Here is a 5,531-nt window from a genome sequence, read left to right on the forward strand (position 1 = left end):
TTCTTTCATTTGGAACATGTTTCTTTGCCTCCTCATTTTGGAAGCCTCCCTATCTTTGTTTCTATGTTTTAAGTAGAGCTCCTAAAACTTCCTTGCTTGGTAGAGTGGCCTAATGTAGTAGGTGTCCTTTAGGGTCCAGTGACATAGCCTCTCCTATAACCCAAGTTGGGTACTCAAGGTGCACCCACTGTGAAGGCTGTGTACCCCCTCCTCTTGTAGTTGAGCCTTGATTTCTGCTCGCACATCAGTGGGAGTAATTTACCCAGGTCAATTAGCTTCAGGGACTGTCACCACTGACCACCAACCTCTGACCACTGTGGGGGATAAGCTATGTAGGGGTCTGTCCACTCCACAGAACAGGACTTACTGCAGCAAGGCTCTGGTGCCTCCACCCCTTGAGTGTGTCACTTGTGGAGGGGACTGGATGGTGGTGCTCCAACATTGTCTGTAGCTGTCCACTGGTGGGCAGGCTCTGGGCCTCTGGGGAGTTGTATGCCAAGGTCAGCAACCATCTGTATTATGTCTGTGGCAACCCGGCATATGCTACAAAGTGATAAGCTGATGACTGCTGCTTGTGCTGGGCTTGGAGGTGCCCAAGCAAGGCCAAGCTGTGCACCAAGGGTAACTGCTGCCAGTACCAGGCTGGTACTACTTAGCAAGAGGTATTGGGCTCCTTGAGGCTAGATGCTGCTTGTTTGTGAGAATTTAAGTAAATCAGAGGCATCAGCCAAGACAAATCATTTGTATGGAAAAACCACTAGAAACAGCTTGGGTGGGCCCAAAAGTTTGGTGGGGTGGAGCCTCAGGGAATCACCAGGGTGGGGAAAACACTGTAAAAGGGTTGATGGCATCTCGGATATGTCACCTGCCAGCAGGCTCTGTGAGGGGAAGGCTCAGAAAATAACAATGGCCTCTGCTAGCACTTCTGTCTGGGAGAAAGCTGCCCCCCAGCTCTCACCTTGATGCCAGACACTTCAGTTCTTTCCTGTATGCCCTTGGTGCCTTTTGAGTTGCTGTGCCAGTGCTGGAGTTCAGAGAGAGTAAGTGTGAGTAAGTCTGTGTGGGTCCTTTAAGAGGAACTGCCTAGGGCTCCAGAAGTTTCTGTTTTCCACAACCTCAATCCCTGCTGGTTTTTATAGCCAGAAGTTAGGGAGACTTAGTTTCGTGGCATTGAAACCCTGGGCTGGAGGGCCTGGTGTGGGACTAGACCCTTTGCTCCCGAGATAACCAACATGAATTTTTATCTGCCACACGTGGGTGTCAAACCAGCCTGTTCTGCATCTCTGCCCCTCCTACCAGTCTCAACGTGGTTTCTTCATTAATTTTCTAGTTGTAGGACATCCATTCAGCTCTGTTTCTGGTGGTTCTGAATAATGTTTTTTCTGTAGTTTAGATATAATTTTTATGTGGTTGTGTGATGAGGCAAGCCCTGTTGACCTCTGCCACCATCTTGCTGAAGTCCTGATATGTTGTGTTCTTAAAACACTTGATGCCTTGGGGCCTACACTGTGTAGCAGTGGCAGAGACATGAGTTTGGGACAGGCATTGCAGCCCTACTTTGGGGGGACATGGGGTATCAGGGAACTTTGTTTAAAAGATTGCTTCAGGATCTTAAATTGCAAGAGTATTAAGCAGAAGAGGCCCCCACTCCACCCATTTCTTCCTAGACCATGTTCTTGGAGGCACAAAGAAACTGCCACTTAAACACATACTAATTCATCTGAACAACTGCTTTTGGAGTTGGCCCTAACTCCTTGGATATGTTGACAACACTTTTGAAGTGTTCACTCAAATTTAAAATACTCATTTCTGAGAATTCCTTTTCTAAAGTACTTTTAAAGCAGTATCCCTCTCCTAAGTTAGCTTTGAAAAAAGAGTCACTTTCCATCCTTCCCCTGCATATAACTTGCCCCTAAGTTTTGTCTAATCTGTCTTGCATAAGATTCTCCCTTTACATTTCTAAAACTACTGCTTTCATTCAGTGTTGGAAACAGTCTTCTCACTGGGAATTTAGCATCAAGGTTGGAAATTTAGTCAGGTGAAGCTTGTCTTGACTTGCTGCTCCATCCCTTATACATGTGGGACCTGGAATTACTAACCTGTTTAGATTTCTTTATTTGTAAAATGGGGATAATGGTAGTACTTACCTTACAGAGGTTCTATGAAAATCAAAAGAGCAAAGTGCATCATAGTGTCTGCCATATTGGTAGTGTATACATCTGTTCCTTAGTTTAAAACTTTTTCACAAGATTTGCTCAATAATTGTTTTTCTGCTGCCTGCCTTTATTTTCATCACTGCATTAACTCATCCCCATTGAAACCCCTTACAAATCTTCCTAAAACATTTCCCTGAACATCAGTTAGAATGGTGTGGCCACAAATGACAGGAAACCTGACCAATACTGGCTTAAGCTATGATACATCTATAGCTTACTTAACTGGTCACCTGGGAGTAGGCAGGCCTAGAATTGATTCAACAGCTCAAAAATGTCATCAAAGACCCAGATTTCTTGAATCTTCCCACTTAGTCATCCTTAGTATGTGAGAGACATCTTTCTTCATGGACCCAACGTTGCTGCTGAAGCTTTACACACCCAGTCCCTACACAACAGAATTCACAGCATGAGTTCAGCAAGGGAAGCCAGATGTAAAAGGATATAAAGCAAAATTATTTTCTCCTTGTATCTTTCTCTTTAAAAATGTTTTATTTCTCAGAAGCACCCAGCAGATTTCCCTCATAGCTCATTGCTTGGACTTGTGTTACACTGTAAGAGTTTTGACCCATTAAAGCTAGGCACAACCAAGGAGGGAGTGATTGTAGGGAGGCTACTAACATAGTCTGCCACACTCTCATCTTGCCTGGCTTCAAAACCCTTTAGTGGCACCTCATTGCCTGTCAAAAAAGCTCTGGTCTTATTAGTTAGGTATTGAGATTTCTACATGACTCAGCCCTTCCGTGGACTCATCTCTGTGGGCCTGCTCCATAAATCTATACTGGCGCCAAGCCATCCTCTTGTGTTTTCCTGCCCTTCCTTCACCATGTTTTATTGCCTATATGTTTATCATTTCTCCCTCTTCCAGCCACCACAACACACATGCTTGTATTTTCAAACAATATGCTGTCTGACTCCTTACTGTAGTACTTTTCAGGTATAAGTCTTCTTTAAATTTTTGCTTAAATGAATGAAAGTGTATTTGTATAAATTGGCAAATAAAGGTAGCCAGTCCATGTAACATGCACCCTACACCCACTTCTCTCTGCCTAAATTTAAACCCAAGAAACAAAATTGTATATTCTATGTACATTAAAATATCTGGATATCTTCCTCAACCTTCTTCAATTTGCCTTAGTTGTGTAGTTTTTTATTCATTCAACAACAAATACTTATGTTAATTGAGCACGTACTACTTGTATGTGTCAAGCAATATGATAAGTCACAATACTTTTGGCCCCATTAACCACTTCAATAGAAAGTGGCTTAAATATTTAGTGATTTTTATTGTCTTCTTAACAATTGGTAGCTGATGGCTAGGTGGGTATAGTAGCATAATGATTCCAGGTCTCAGGATTGCTATCTCTGCAATTGTCTTGACCTTGTGGTTGCAGTACGGTGGCTGCAATTCCAGACTACATCACTATACAGCCTGCAGAAGATTTTCCAGATTTCTCACTGTATCTCAATGATTAGCATTGGATTACATGCTTGTCCAATCTCCCCTGAAATCCAGAATTTCACGATACCTGAACCAAATTGGGATTCTGCTAGAAAGAAAGGAGGAAAGGGAAGTGGTTTTGAGTCTCCAACAAAAATTGTCTCCCCAGATGAGTAATACAGAGATGAATAAAAGGGTCATGGTTCTGACCCTCTTCTTGAGACTTACTCCTACCAAGGGAGACAGATAATAAATTAAAAATAAGATTATACATTGTGGTAAGTGATAAAAAGGAAATAAATAAGGATCTGTGCAGTAGACTGATGTCTGTTTAAAGCAAGGTATTTCTGGAAACATCCCTCTACAGGGGTGACATTTAAACTGAGACCAAAGAATGACAATGTATCAGTCCTATGCAAAGAATGTATTCATATTAATCATGTTTTAAAAAAATTTTTCTACATCTTGTGATGTTTTGATATTTAAGGGGCCTTATGGACCCACAAAAAGACTACCAGGACTACCCAGTTCTTAGACATAGCAAAGTGGCCAGCTGGGAGCATTCCTTTCATACGAGAACCATCGTACCAAAATCTGCACTCCCACATACCCACTTATCTGTTCCTCACATGCCAAGCCAATATTTTCCCTGCCCTAAATTATCCCACAGCAGGTACAGGCTACGAGAGATGACACGTATAGCCCAGAGCCCTCCAGAGCAATTTAAACCAGCCAGTCCTGCACTGTTTGCCCCACCCTGCCTCTCTTCTCCTCTGGCCGAGGCTTCCTCCTCACTCCTGGCTTTGCCACCTGACCGAAACTGGCACTTCCCCTTTGGCCCTGTGTGGTGTGGGCCCTTTCTCTTGGGAAATATAAGTAATAAAAAGTCTTTTTCAAATGGCCTTAGCTTCTCCATGTTGTCACTCATCACTGAATAGTATGGAAGCAAGTATGAAGACTTTTGGTGGACACTGGAGAAGAAAAAGGAAAGCAAGTTGGCTGCTGGTCAGTTGGTATAAGATTGGAGAGGAGTGAGGACTTCTAGCTGTCCACCAAAACCCATTCTCCTCATGCTCAAGTTTGGGAACCATGATTAGAGGAGAGAGAGGAGATAGGAAATGGAAGAAGAATGAGCTCCTGAATGCCCACACGGAATAGAGCGGGGTATATGAATCTGGAGCTCAGGAGAAAAGCTTGCGTGGGAGATTATCAACTTAGGGTGATATTCACAGCCATAGAAATGAGCAGGAAAGCCTAGGGAAAGATGTAAAGAGAGAAATAAAAAGGACCAAAGATTGAGGCCTGGATAACTGCATCATTTAGAAGGAAAGGGAGGAAGAGGAGTCTGAAAAGCAGTCTGAGAGGTAGGAACTAGAGAGCTTGAAAGCAAGCTGAGAGTGTGATCCCAGGGACGTCAAGCAGGTAGGGTGTTTCACCGAGGGAGCTGGGGCCTCCTTTGCTCAGTGCAGAATCCTCATAGAGCAGCAGCAATGCATTGTCGGAGAGCTGGCTCCTGACTCAAGTGTGAATTGTACCAAATTGAAAGTAAACCCACCCTGTTGCCTATGCTTGACACAAGAATGAATGTGAAGCCCAATTCTGTCTAAGAAGATGCAAGGAGAGGTGTGCCAGAGTCTTCTGTGGCTATTCTTCCTTTGTCTTAATTGAGAGCAACAGGAAACCAATGTCTGTCTCTGACACTGGGTGTAAATAATATAGACTCGATTGTTACTGCCAGTCATTTCATCACTGTGAAAGGACCATGGAGGACATCATTTAAGGCCATAAATTTCCTCATTTGTAAAATTGGGGTAATGCTAATACTTACCTCATAGAGGATGAAGCTGGCATTTTGGACACCTGTGCACAGAGATGAA

This window comes from Phyllostomus hastatus, unplaced genomic scaffold (assembly GCF_019186645.2).
Source record: "Phyllostomus hastatus isolate PE091 unplaced genomic scaffold, TTU_PhHast_1.1 phas_contig_29, whole genome shotgun sequence".
Taxonomy (NCBI): domain Eukaryota; kingdom Metazoa; phylum Chordata; class Mammalia; order Chiroptera; family Phyllostomidae; genus Phyllostomus; species Phyllostomus hastatus.